Source organism: Cibotium barometz, chromosome 28, assembly GCF_041138505.1.
Source record: "Cibotium barometz isolate CiBa-2024 chromosome 28, ASM4113850v1, whole genome shotgun sequence".
In the NCBI taxonomy this organism is placed as follows: Eukaryota; Viridiplantae; Streptophyta; class Polypodiopsida; order Cyatheales; family Cibotiaceae; genus Cibotium; species Cibotium barometz.
Genome location: NC_141073.1, coordinates 45,124,864 through 45,140,284, shown reverse-complemented (window position 1 = coordinate 45,140,284; position 15,421 = coordinate 45,124,864). Strand labels below are relative to the sequence as shown.

The 15,421-nt window shown below is 40.1% G+C and overlaps 1 pseudogene; it reads right to left on the bottom strand.

The window, feature by feature from the left end:
* Positions 1–13,354: 13,354 nt before the first annotated feature.
* On the bottom strand, positions 13,355–14,310 carry LOC147622850 (uncharacterized; annotated as a pseudogene).
* Positions 14,311–15,421: the final 1,111 nt, after the last annotated feature.

The following is a 15,421-nucleotide window of genomic DNA, read 5'->3' as shown; positions in this document are numbered from 1 at the left end:
AGACTGAGACTGAGATATATGTACATGGGTACATAGATGCTGATTGGGCTGGTAGTATCTTAGATAGGAGATCTACTAGTGGATTCATGTTTTCTTTGGGGAGTGCTGCTGTGACTTGGAGCAGCAAGAAGCAGCCTACGTTTGCTCTATCTAGTATAGAGGCCGAGTACAGAGGAGCTGCTATGGTAGCATGTGAGGTAGCTTTGTTGAGAAAGCTACTTGCAGATTTGGGTCTATCAGTGGATAGACAAGTTGTCATTTTCTGTGACAACATTAGCAGTATACAGTTGGCCAGGAACCCAGTTTTTCATGCTCATACGAAGCATATAGAGGTCCTTGACCTTGTTTATGGAGACCTTGACCTTGTTTATGTCAGCACAAAGGATCAGGTAGCTGACATCTTTACCAAAGCATTGGGTACAGAGAAGGTCCGCAGATTCAGGGCTTCACTTGTACATGAGATGGAGTTGAGCTTGAGGGGGAGTGTTGAGATATCGAGCTCATCTAGTGAGGCGGTGGACACTGATGACCCCCCTGGGGGATAGGCCCCACACTTACACCACTGGCATGGTTGGTGAGATCTTGGGTGTGATAAGCGGCCACTGGTGGATGACAGGCTGTGTGACAGCCATTCTAGAGACTGGCATAGTTATAGCGTCAGCTCATTTAGTTGGGTTCACACTATAGAGAACCCTCGTATGTATTTGGTTGAGTACCTTTCATATTGTGTGTACTCTTATCTTGTATATGGTGTGTTGAGTGTTGAGTAAAGAAGAAGAAGATTTGCAACCTCTCACCTTGTGTGTTCTCTATTAGGGTTTTGTGAGTGTGTGTGTGCTTCCAAGAGCTCAAGTTGTCTTCCCCCCTGCATCTTTTCACATAGTACCTGAAAACTATATCGTGTAACATATCATTGGAAAGATCTTGATGAGGATTCTAATGCGCCAACCTCCGACAAATTTTGGAGTTTTTATGATCAAGTTATGGCCTCCCCACCAAAAAGTAACCTCAAAAGTTCCATAAATAACGGAAGCCTTACCCTCATTGGTCCTTATGGAATATTCCCTAGAATCTCAAAGAGCTTAAAAGTGAGTCCAAATTTTTCCTAATGGATGGTCCAGAGAGGTTATAAGGATTAGAGCTTGAGGTTAGATGATGTCTAAGGAGGAAGGGTGGAGTGCGTGGAGGATGTTTGTCTGACTAGGAACAAAGGTGAGTCCAAATTTTTCCTAATGGATGGTCCAGATAGGTTATAAAAGGGTTAGAGCTTGAGGTTAGATGATGTTTGAGGAGGAAGGGTGGAGTACATAGAGGATGGTTGTCTAACTAGGAACAAAGGTCAAAATTTGGAGTCAAATTCAGACAGTTCAGACGTACCCAGGTCAGAATGTCAATGTGGAGCTAGCTAATGGATGCTAACAAGTGCAGTGAGGCTCTAGAGTAAGGTTTTGAGGCTGGCTGACAGTGAAGGACAATCTAGGAGTCTAGAGGATAGGATCTTGACTGGGAACAAGAGGAAGGATTTCGGGGTAAGAATCTACCATTTATTTGTGCTGGGAGTGAATTTGGTCATTTACAAGTCAGGTGTGATTAGGAGAGGCTTCTAAGCGGAAGATCACAGGCTCTAGAGGTGAGATCAACCTAAGAGGACAACTAGAGGAGGTACCTAGAGAAAAAAAGGATATTGGGAGGGTTTTGAAGAGTCCCATTGAGTTAGTTGGAGGGCTGGGGACATTTTCTACGTTGGTTGGTGCCCTTGGAGCTAGGATTCTAGTGTCCCCCAATTCTGATCCCACTATGTCTTCTTTCTTGTGTGCATGTTGGTGGTGTATAGAGGCCATCACCTAGCCACCACATAACGTCTTTTGTGTTTCTTAACCCATCTGGCACTAGAAATAGCATATTTTTTCTAGGTTAGTCAAGCGTTGGCTCCCATAGTTAAGTTTTTGTGAGCACTTTCTGAAATCCCCCCCCCCCCCCCCGAACTTTTACCTTTCTCCTTTTCACTTCTCACTTTTTACTTTTTCCTTTTTATGTTTCACTTTTTTGTTTACAGTTTCACTTTTTGGTTTCACTGATTCACCAAAAAGGAGTTTTCCTAGAATCTTGGACTTAGGGCCTTCACGTATGAAATGTGGCATGTTTTTGGCTAGTGGCCTAAAAGCCTACATGCATAAAATGAAGTGAGCCAATAAAGATGCCCCTAAATTAGGAAGATGCTAAATTAGGAAGAGGATTAAATGTAATTACACTAATGCAAAATATAAAAATTTAAGTGTGCTAAATCCTCCCCCTAATTTCTATTATTATTCCAATTTCTTGGCATGAGGAGTCAAAATTGGGATAAACCCTTTGCTAGGAAACCAATTCTATGGTTTTTTTAACCCAATTCTTTCCATTTGATGCTCAAATGACTATTTTTAGATTTTGAAATTGAAAAAACATGCAAAAACCAAAAAATGTAAAAGCAGAAATTGGACTTACAATTAAAATGTGAGAGAAAATTTAATCAAATTGCACTGATTGCAGCACTCACGGGAAATGAAAAACAACCAGAAATTAAACACTATGCAAGAACTTGAACAATATGCAAAAATTGTAAGAATGCAAACAATGCCACAAAATGGACACATTTTCATCTATTAATTTCTACCCTTCTTACAAAACAGAAAATAGAATTAAAACAGAATTGTTTCATACTCACACACACATTCAAAATGCATTGTAGCTATGCAATAGGGATAAATCCCGGTAGCGACACCATTTATGGAATCCCTTGCACCATAGAAAGAGTGCAGTAACTAGCCAATGTCATGGGGCTTTTCCTCACCACACTCGAGAGCATAAATAACTCAAACCAAGAGGTTAATCTACCATAACCTAGCCTACAATTGCATAAACAAGATGTGTCACTCACCTTGTTGATTGCTTGTGCTCGGATTCTCATAGGAGAACTTGTTGCCATGAAACCACACTCCAAGCTCCGCTCCAATGCCACCGCCACACTCCAATGGTGGAAGCTTTACCCTCCTCTCTCACTCAATCACACAAACTCACTCTCTCACACACATGCAAGAAAACACAAAAGCTCAAACAAGCAGAAGGCAAGCAATAGCATAGGAGAGTAGAGAAGAAGAGCACTCTATTCAATTAGCATAAAAGAATAAATGGGTGAGTATACACAATAACCCTTATCTTGGTCCATAGCCTTTACACCTTAGGCAACCATACTTACAAAATAGGTTCATTACTATCCATGGCTACCTAGGCTTATATAAACGCTTAATCTAAGAATAAAATCTCCATTATTAATATCATGGCATACCTTTTATAGACAAGTTGCGATCGCACACGTAAAATATACAATAACGCTAAAGAGGTGTCCACCAATAAGGGTTAACAGTTTTAATATTTTTTTAAATAGTAGTTCTTTATACAATCTATCCTCCATGTGTTTATGAGAAGAATTGTATAATTGCATAAATTTTTAGATGTATGTGGACTTGTAGAGAGATTTATATATATATATAGATGCATGTAGACTTGTCAACGTGGGGAGCCTCATATATATATATATTTATATATATATATATATATATATATATATATAGAGAGAGAGAGAGAGAGAGATGCATGATATAGACTTATAGGCTCAATGGGAAGCCTCACATAGAAATTGTAGAGAAAAATCATTCCCACTCCTAGTTGTAATTTCTTATATGTTGTCATTTCTAATTGCAGCCTAATAATCACATCATTATTCTTCATGGATAGCTATGGACTCCACATAGGATAGACAATGAAGTGAGGTGGTGGAAAAATCCCCCAATATCTATTTCCTAACTCTTCCACTAAAACACACATATATACCTCTTATGGAGCAACACATATCAAAGAAAAACTTTAAACACCCCTTTAATCAACACGGAGAAACAAGGACCATTTTAGCAGCTATGCAATAGCCCTAATTGCTTCATTTTGGTTAGAGGTATATTTAAACTTGTTATCATTGCATGTGAGTACAATTAACAAGGTGAATAATTTAAAGAATTATACATACAAGTTAATTTCATTCTAGGCAAGATATCTACTATGCCTTGAGTAAGAAGTAATGAAGAATTATACATACAAGTTAATTTCATTCTAGGCAAGATATCTCTCGAGTTACCCATATCAACATAAAGAGTTACCAACGTCTCGATAAGTCACATATGTCCATCCATAAACCATCAGGTTGATTGTATAAATCACCTAAAGTACGGAACTAGAGAAAGAAATGCCAACAAAGGAAGAATCCAAATTTCCTTAAACACAACAAGATAAACTCAAACTCTAAAGAAAGAGATTTCAACAAATGAATATGCAAGAGGTATATATACCTTATGTGTGTAATATAGTGATGTGTAATCTATTGATGAGTCAAACATAATGAGAGAGAGAGAGAGAGAGAGAGATGCATGTAAACTTGTAAGCTCAATGGGGAGACTCACATATATAGCAAATTGAAAAAATTGTTCCCATTCCTAATTGGAATTTCTTATGTACTATTGTCATTTCTAATAGAAACCTAACAACCACATCATTATTCTTCATGGGCATCTGTGACTCCACATAAGAGAATTAATTGAGGAGGTGAATAATTCCCCAATATCTCTTTCCCAACTCTTTCATAAGGCAATTATACCTCTATTAGAGTAGAAAATGTCAAAAAAAGCCTAAAATATTGTTGGAGGTTTGCCAAAGTTTAAGGTCGATGGTATGCATAAAGCATGTGAAGTATGCCAGATTGGTAAGTAGGCTAACCATGATTTCCCACATGAAAAGCACGTCAGTGTTGCAAAGCCATTGGATGTTCTACATTCTTATGTATGGAGGCTGACCAAGACTATAATAATTATAGGTTAGAGGTACTATGTTGCATTCACATTAATGTGACCACACTAGGAAATTGTGAGTTTACTTCATGAAGAAAAAAGTGAGGTGTTTTCTCACTTTTAGAGATTTGAAGTCTTGGTTGAGAAGAAAAAAGGTATACAAATCAAATGCCTAAGATTGAATAATGGGGGAGAACATTTCTCCAATGAGTAGTGATTTATTGAGAAACCAAGGAATTAAGAACATGTAGATACACTCGTGCCAACAGAATGGTTTTGGTACAAAAAACAAGCACGTGCCTTCATGTTTGAAAAGAATGTACCGGCTTATTTTTGTGCTCTAGTAGAAGCAATTTTTATTTACATTATGAACAAGACACCAACTGTAATTGTTCATGGCATGATGCTTGAACAAAAGTTTCCAGGCATAAAGCTAGACGTGTCTCACTTAAAAGTGTGTGGCTCACTTAAAAGTGTGTGGCTCTACTATATATGTGATGTTCCTGATGAAGTGAGAAGAAATTTGGATCCAAAGGCAAAACAACACATATTTATTAGTTATTCTTTGGAGAATAAATGTTATAGATGTTAGAACATATAGAACGATGACCAAAAATGTGTCCTTACTCCTCTTCACATAGAGGGTACTCTCTGTTGGACCAATCATTTGCAACCAAGTATGCATGAATCTTCTCATACCGTTCTCTAGGAGCCTGCTTAAGACCATAAAGAGACTTCTTTCACTTGCATACTTTAGACTCTTCTCCTTTCACAGCACAACCAGGAGGTTGCGATACGTACACCTCCTCATCTAAATCACCATTAAAGAATGCAGTCTTAATGTCCAACTGATGTATATTCCACCCATAATGTGCTTGCCAAGAAATGAGACACCTAATGGTAGTCATATGACATGTGGGTGTAAAGATCTCATCATAGTCAATGCTCTTTTTCTCATAAATCGATGCCCTTTTGCTGGTGGGCATACCCCTTTGCAACAAGTCTCGCTTGTAGGGATCAATGCTGCCATCTTCTTTGTGTTTTAACTTGCAAACCCACTTAGTACCAATGGCCTTCTTGTCACCATATGAGATAGATTTGTCAAATACCAAGTGGCATTCTTGAGTATAGAGTTATACTCATCCTGCATAGCACGCATCCAATGATCATCATCCTATGCTTCCTCAAAGGAAATAGGTTCCTCCTCATTACATAAATCAGAAATGAGAACATGATCCACATGAGAATAATCTTCATGATGAGAACCTGCAGAAGTTTTGCTAAGTAAAGAAGCTACCAACTTGCTATCCCTCAATGTCTGCACAAGCCTTTTTGGCATAGGCCTAGAATCTTTTACGGCTTCTCTCTCCTCATCCACTACATCCTCAATAATTGCCTCATCAAAAGGCTGAATTTCAGCACTTGGCTGAGCATTCAATTTCTCTACATATGGCTGTCCTCCATTAAACAAAGGTATGAGCAAATCAAACATGTCCTATAAGCATACATTTTGCTTTTTTTTGCATGAAAGCATGGGATGAAATGAGTTTTTGACAAAAACAACATCTCTACTTACCAAAATCTGCTTTGACCGGATGGTAGAGTCTATATCCCTTGCTTTCTGAATTGTATCCCATAAATATGCATTTAACTGCCTTATCATCAAGCTTACTACGTTGTTGCATAGGAATAAGAGCATAAGAAAGACAAACAAAAACCCTTAAATGAGCCACATAAGGCTTCCTACCATGCCAAGCTTCATAAGGAGTTTTAGACTACAAGGCCTTGGTAGGGCATTTGTTCAACACATAGTTTATGCACATAGTTGCCTCTAACCAAAAACCATGAGAGGTAAATCTTGGGCTTTCACCATACATTGTGCCATCTTCATGAGAGACTTGTTCTTCCTCTTAGCCACACCAGTTTTCTGAGGTGTGTATGGCACTATACATTGATGCCTTATGCCTTTTTCAGCCATATATGCATGAAACTTCCTTGGACATATACTCCCCCCCCTCGATCTGAATGAAGGGTGACAACTTTACATTCACATGCATTTTCAGCCATGGATACAAAGTGCCTAAAGCACATAAAAACCTCTAACTTCTGCTTTAATATACACCTAGCTATATTTGGAGTAATCATCAATAAAAGTGATGATAGATGGTGTCCTCATATGACCACATATATCACTATGTATAAGCTCTAATTTCTTAATAGCTCTCATATATCCATCCTTTGGAAATGATGCCCGATGTATTTTACCAAGAATACACCCTCGCATATATGTTTAGTAGGGGTCTCAAGAATTGGCAATGCAGACACCATATCATGCTGTTGAAGGAGTAACAAATTGCCATAATTCAGATGGCCAAATCGTGAATGCCATAATTTTGCATCACTCATAGCACACATCGTTAAGTTCAAGCAAGCATCATGCTACAACTTCTCAAATACATCCATCTTGTGTATAGGCCATGAAACAAGGTACCTGAGATAATGATAGAATAATCATCATTTCCATCTTGAACTATACATTTGTCATCCACAAATTTCACCATCAAGCCTGACAAGGCTAAGGCTAAAACTGATAGCAAGTTCTTCTTAATGCCTAAAACATATATAACTTTAGAAAGAGTAAATATGCCCCCATTTACAACAGTGAGCACAACTCTACCAACTCCTTTGATAGGATATGAGGAACCATTTGCACATGTGATAGTTCTTGCACTTGGGACAAATTCCAGAGATGAGAACAATTTTTTTTGTGAAGTAATGTGCTTACTAGCATCCGATTCTGCCAATGACATGTATACATCATGAACAGAAGGGTCATAACTATAATGTGTAGTCCATGCCCAATAATCTTGGGAAAAACTTGTAGATTCCTTCTTCTTTAGACTTGGTGCAGATGCATCAGCCCCACAACCATGCCTGATTCTTTCTTTGTCTCCTTCTCTAGCCTATTTTTACACTCATTTATGTAGTACCCTAGTTTCCTGCAATAGTGACACTTGCCCTTGTTTTTAGGCTTATCACCTTCTTTCTCTACATCCTTATTTGAGGATTCTTATTTTGGCTTATAGCCACTATGCGAAGAAGCTTTACCTTTGCCTTTCTAACTGGCAAAAAAATCTTGGTCTCACCAACTTGCATAACAGATCTGTTTTCCCTAGATTACTTTTCTTAACAAGAGTACTGAAACCAGCTCATCAAATGTAAGGGCATTTGGATTTTCCTTCATCATGAGTCTAAGGGGGGTAGAGGAAAAACTCTAATAAGAATCTGACAATACATTAAGAACTCTGGGCACACCAATATACTATCAAGATATATCTCATCCACACTAGCAAGCTGCTTCTTAAAATTTTTGATCTTGGTCAAGAAGCTATCCATTGAGTCTCCCTTATTCATGTGCTCAGACTCCAACTATTTGCGTAGATATGCAACACGTTGAGAGAAAGAAAACGGGAGAGTATCTACTGCCTCTATAGTATATTCCTCCTCACACACCTTGAGATGTATACACACACCCAGACAGAAAAAACTTGTGATTACCCCCTTGGAACATCCAACAAAAGTCCTCCTAGATGACAACCACATCGCAATCATCCCAAGCCAACACCTTCCTTGCGAAGCTCATCTTGAGTAGATGTTCGTAGAACTCTCATATGCATAAAACGGAGTTCGGTAGGTGAAGATACGAGCCGTTGAAGGTAGGTAGGTTCACTAAAATGCCCAAAAACACGCTCTCTAGAAAGTTCTTTGTCTCTGCCTCAAACTTCAAACAGCCATATCTCACAGCCATGGACTTCAAATGATAAGTTGTAAAGCACAATAGGAGGAGTACATCAAACACCATCATATGAGCCTACTGACCACCACTTTGGACACATGTTCACCTCCTGAATACATAAGCTCTCGGACATCATATAGCCCCCTTATGAGCATAGGTAACCACAAACGTATGTACATAGGCAAACCATAAACCATACGTACAAGGCCACCAAACTGGCGCTTATTCCAGCCACAACAACACCCATATGTATAGTGGCAAAAACAGCATCTAGTAAAAACAAAGACCTGTTGGGGGTGGCTAGCTGCACCATATAAAAATCCACACATATTGTCCCCCCAACTAGCATGGAACACTTTCAAGTGTTCCATGCATGCACTGTAGTATCACATAATCCTCGTGACATAAGGCTTGAGTATAATACCATTGACTCGAGCCTTATGTAACTTTCAATCAAGATCTGATAACTACCATTGTCAAACACCTCTTGAATAACATATGGGCCCTCCCATCTCACTTTGAACTTGGTTTGAAAAGTTGAATCCAAAGCATTGTTATACCTCATAACCAACATACCTTTCTGCAGCCCTTTCTCCTTAATCTTTTCATTAAACATGTCAACTCTTCTCTGACCCAACCGCTCATAGAAGCCAATAGCACTTTCTCTATCCAATAACAAGGTGTGCATAGAAATGAATCTTTCCTTGACACGTTCATCCTCAGCCATACCATGCTTTAAAACAAATTCCAAAGATGGTAGCATTACATTGAGTGGGAGCACACACTCTTCACCATATACCAAATGGAAAGGAGTATAACCTGTAGTTGATTTTTGGGTCACCCTGCATGCCCATAATGCCCTGTCCAAATACGTATCCCAGTCTTTGGGACGCTCTTCCACAAGCTTGAATAACATTTTTTGCAACACCATTAAAAGCTTCCACTAGGCCATTACATTGGGGGTGGTAAGGGAGTAGAGAACCTGTGTTTGATCTCCAATTTTTTGACCAGATCTCTCATGAGATCATTTCTGAATTCCCTGCCCTGATCACTTACAAGCTCTAGAGGCACTCCAAACCTGCAACATAAGTGATTAAATACAAAATCCCCAATATCCTTTGAAGAAGCACCCCGACTAGCTTTTGCTTCTGGCCACCTGGTCATATAATCAACCGCACTAAGTATGTAATATTTCCCATTCCTTGTACCTGGTAGGGGTCCTATCACATCTAAACCCCACTTTTCAAAGGGTCCATAACTCACTATGTGCTCATTGGTTCTGGCATCAATGTTTTTTTCTGAAACAATTGACACTCATGGCAGCTTCTACACCAATGCACTATATCTCTATTCATGCTGGGCCACATAAGCTGCGCATTTAAAACTTTTCTTCTCGTAATTTCAACCCCAAAATGTCCACCACATCCTTCTTCATGACATGCTTTCAAACAAGTAGCAATCTCATCAAAATGAAGAACTCTCCGAATAACGCCATCCACCCCTTTGTGAAACAAAGGCTCACCAATCAACACATACCGCAAAGCCCTCTTAGTGATTGCATGCCTTTGCCTGGAATTCAACTCCCTTCTTGCAAAGCCAGTTTGCAATACATGTTCCTCCTCATGAAGGGATTCCCTCCCAAGATACTTCGGCTCTAGCACTTGCAAAGCATGCAAATCCCTCATAAAAACACCCTCTGCTAGTTCATGGGCTCTCACATTTTTGTCTCTAGGTACATGCCAAATCTGAAAGGCTATAAACGACTTCAATAGCTTCTGCACCTTGAAGAACCAACCTTTCATACCTTCTTTGTTTACCTTCCATGTACCCTGCACCTGCCTTATGATCAACATTGCATCACCTTTAATCAATAGCTTCTTAACCTGTCTTCTCACACATTCTTCCAAGCCCAAATATAGACTAGCATATTCTGCCTCATTATTAGACTTTACATTCACTTCTTGGCTGCCAAACCAAGTTTCCACACCTTCTTTGTTCACAAAAACAAAACCAATTGCTGCTTTACCAATGCTTCTCTTAAAAGCCCCATCAAAGTACAAAGTGCCTTCCACATCCTGTAATTCCTCATACATAGCAAAAGTAGGCACAATCTTCTTTTCCAAATCTTTCTTTGTGCTATTTTTGACATTGATTTCTTTAAAAGTAAGCATGTCAGCCATTCTGGCACGCACATTCTCTTCCTTAACAAAATTAATGTCAAACTGCTGCAACTCAAGTATCCACTTCTGAAGCTTGGGGCTTTCACCTGGATATTTTAGAGCATGAGGCAATAAAGAACATGATGTTAAGACCACAAAAGGTTTACTAATAAGGTAGGACTTCAGTCTCTTTGTTGCATAGACCAAGGTCCATACTAACTATTCTACTTCATGCCAAGTCTGCCCAACAGTTGACATTGTCTTACTTACATAGTGAACCGGTCTCATATAAGATTGCTTCTTGCCCTTTTGCATCAATACTGTCCCAATAGCATGCTTTCCAACACTCAAACTCAAATAGAAGGTTTCATCCCAGCATGGAGGCATCATTGTGGGCAAAATAGAGAGTTTTTCCTTTACATTTTCAAAGGCTTCCTGTTCTTTTTCTGTCCACACCAACAAAGGGTCTCTTTGCATTGCCTTTTGTAAAGGGTGCATATACTCTGCCAGCATACAAAAAGACCTTGATAAGTACCTAAGCTTTTGCACAAAACTCATAAGTTCCTTGGTGTTCTTGGGACTCTCCATCATGAGAAGGCATTCAACTTTAGCTGGATCTGGAGAAATTCCATTTTCACTGATTTCATGCCCCAAGAGGACCACTCTAGCCCTTGCAATCTTACATTTTGCCGGATTTAGTTGACCCCCATCTTCATCAATCTTTTTAAAAACCTTGTCAAGCTTTTCTACATGTAACAACCTGTCACTATGCACACAAAAGTCGTCCATGAAAACCTTTACAAAGCTTCCTAGATAAGGTCCCAAGGTTGTATCCATCCAGCCTTCAAAGCTTGCATAAGCATTCACTAAGCCAAAGGGCATGACCCTAAAGCAATATATACCCCATGGGGTAATGAAGGCAGTCTTCTTTTGATCCTGTTCAGCTATCATAATTTGGTAATAACCACTAAAACCGTCACAAACTGAAAATCTTTCATCACCTGCAACCTTATCTAGAATCTCATCCTGGAATGGAAGAGGGTAATGGTGTCTCTTAGTGGCAGCATTCAAAGGTTTATAATCAACGCACACCCTCCATTCATTACCCTTTTTGGGCACAATAACCACTGGCGATATCCATTCCGCATCATCGACCCGATATATATAAAACCTGCTTTTAAGAGCTTATTGACTTCTGTTTCCAACACCTGTTTTTGAATCACGCTAAGTCTCCTCATCTTTTGAACCACTGGTTTGGCACCTTCCTTGAGTTTTATTTCATGAATGACCCTGTTTGTCCCTCTCATCTGAGTGTAGTCTTTGGCAAACAATTTTGGATACCTGTTAAACAAGGCTTCATAAGCATCTCTTTCCTGATCAGTTAAATCACTAGCCAACATTGCCATCAACTCTTCTTTAGGCACATTTGGCACATCATCAACCATATAAGGGTTACCTGTCTCATTTTTACCTGCTTTTTCTTCATCATCCAAAGATATTTGCATAGCACACACATCCACATCAAGGTCAAGAAGACTTTGATCGTAAATGTTATCATCATCATAGGAAGAAGAACTACTGGAATCATCATCATAGGTATCCTGTGAAGAAGATGGCAATTTAAGTTCCATGTCTAGCTTCTCATCAATCTCGAGTACCTTACCTTTCCTCATATCATACCTGATCCGTTTATTCTTGGGCCTATCCACAAAAAAGATTGATACATCCCCTGTACCAATCCTGTCGAGATCTCATGGCAATCAACCAAGGCCTCCCCAAAATGATAGGATATGCTCCAAGCTTCGCAGGCATAATATGAATATCCATAGTGGCTCGCTGCCCCAACACATTTAACTCCAAATCATGTATAACACCCAGACATTTAACCCGACTACTATTTGCCATCCTCACACTGAAAAGAAACCTGCCAGTGAGTTCTAACCCCAACAAATGCATAGTCTCCTCAGTCATCACACACACCTGTGCTCCACCATCCATATAGGCCTTGCCTACTCTTCTTCCATGCACCCAAGCATCTATAACAGGTAACACATCAATGACTTTGTGAAGCTGCACTACATGTGCTTTTGGCTTCTTCACCTTGACTCGCTTCAGGCTAGCAAGTTTGTGCCAATGTCTTCTCACACTTGGACTCAAGTTTAAAAGCTGGCCATAGGTAATATCTGCTTTCTTCTTCTTTAGGTCTTCTAAAAGGCTATAAGCAGGTTGCCCTTCTCCTAGCTGGAAGTCGTCCATGGTGACCTTCTTCTCCTCTTTGCTTTAGCTTCACCTTGTTTACTCGACTCTCCTATTTCCATCGGTGCTTTCCCTTTATCCATGTCTTTTCTAGTCTTCATTGTTGACTTTTCTTCCCTACGGGCCTCTTCAATTTCTAACTTTTGTGCTCTTTTCCTTTTGTATGCCAACACATCGACCTCATCCTCCTCATCACCTTCTTCAACAGCTTCCAATATCCCAACAGCAAACTGTGGTGGTACCTGGGCTTGATTTTGGCCCTGCTTCTACTATTGCTGTGCTTGCCCTTGAGGTACCTGTACATTGACATTGCCCTCTCTCACATTATTTCTTTGCCTCAGGGCTATGGGATATATACCACCTGGCTCTCTTCTTGGTAAGGGACATTGGGGAGAATAATGACCCCTCTCTCCACAATTGTAACATTGGACATTTTCATTGCGAGGTCTTGGTGCTCGCTCTCCTTGAGGACGCCTCACCTGCTGTTGTTGAATTGCTTGCATAGCAATATTAAGGCTTCCAATTTGGTCTGTTAACCTCTGTATTTCCTGTTGAAGGGTCTCTTGACCTTGAGTAGGATCAGCTACTTTTGGAGCTTCCACATGGAGCTCTCTTTCATGATGCACATCCATAGGTAGAGGCTTTACTAATTCTCCAAAGGGCACAAGAGATCCGCCATAATGGAAAGGAACATCCCTTTCTTTACTCAGCATTTCTTGCTTCCTTATCTTCTTTGTCCACTGCTCCTTGGCTATCCTCACAGCCTCTTCATACGTTCCTAGATCCTTGAGCTCTACCTTGTCTTTAATGCTCTTATGTAAAAGACACACAAACATGTCCTTCTTCAAGAAATCAGGAGGTACTTGATTCTCTTTTAGGCCTCCTAAGATTCTCCTCCAAACCTGTTTACCTGTTCATTGATATCTCGGTCTTCTCCTTGCTGCAATCTACTCAATTCCTTCCATAGTTCCTCGGGAGCATTAGCTTTTCTGAATCTTCCTCTTAATGCTTCGCGGAGTTGAGCCCAATTACCTTTTTGTGCCTCGGTGAGCGTATCTTCGTACCATACTCGAGCCTCACCCTCCATTAGCAAGCTCACAAGACGTAATTTGAATCCATCATCATCTCTATTACTCTTTAGAGTGGTCAACTCTACATGTCGTATGAATTTGTCCACATCTTCGCCTTTTCCGCCCTTGAAAACCTCAAACGCCTCGCCACCCATAGGCCTTGAGTTGATCTACAAGCGATTATCACCCTGTAGACCTCTTAATTGAAGCTGCCTTCCAATCCTCAGTGGGGGCACCAAAAAGGATGAGAGAAAGAAAATGGGAGAGTATCTACTGCCTCTATAGTATATTCCTCCTCACACACCTTGAGATGTATACACACACCCAGACAGAAAAAACTTGTGATTACCCCCTTGGAACATCCAACAAAAGTCCTCCTAGATGACAACCACATCGCAATCATCCCAAGCCGACACGTTCCTTGCAAAGCTCATCTCCAGTAGATGTTCGTAGAACTCTCATATGCATAAAACAGAGTTCGGTAGGTGAAGATACGAGCCGTTGAAGGTAGGTAGGTTCACTAAAATGCCCAAAAACACGCTCTCTGGAAAGTTCTTTTTCTTTGCCTCAAACTTCAAATAGCCATATCTCATAGCCATGGACTTCAAATGATAAGTTGTAAAGCACAATAGGAGGAGTACATCAAACACCATCATATGAGCCTACTGACCAACACCACTTTGGACACATGTTCACCTCCTGATGAATACATAAGCTCTCAGACATCATATAGCCCCCTTATGAACATAGGTAACCACAAACGTATGTACATAGGCAAACCATAAACCATACGAACAAGGCCACCAAACTGGCGCTTATTCCAGCCACAACAACACCCATATGTACAGTGGCAAAAACAACATCTAGTAAAAACAAAGACCTGTTGGGGGTGGCTAGCTGCACCATATAAAAATCCACACAACGTGCTTCATTGTGCACCTGGTATAATGTAGCAAGTGCATCCCATGCCTGTTTTGATGTCTTACATGATCGAATATGAGGACTAATGCTTTTTTTCATAGAAAGTACAAGCAATGCATGTGCATGTGCATCTCTTCCATCCCATCGTGTTTAAGCAACAATGGGAGGTACTGGTGGTTAAATGTGGAGGAGCCACATCTTTATCCAATTCTACTTTAGATGTACCTGCAGCCCCTGGTTGCACTAGTAGTTGTGAAATAGGATGAGTTTTACTACCACTAGCCACATTCCAAAGGCTTTTAGCAACCGGTACATGCCTCATCATATAGGACCACAATGGGTAGC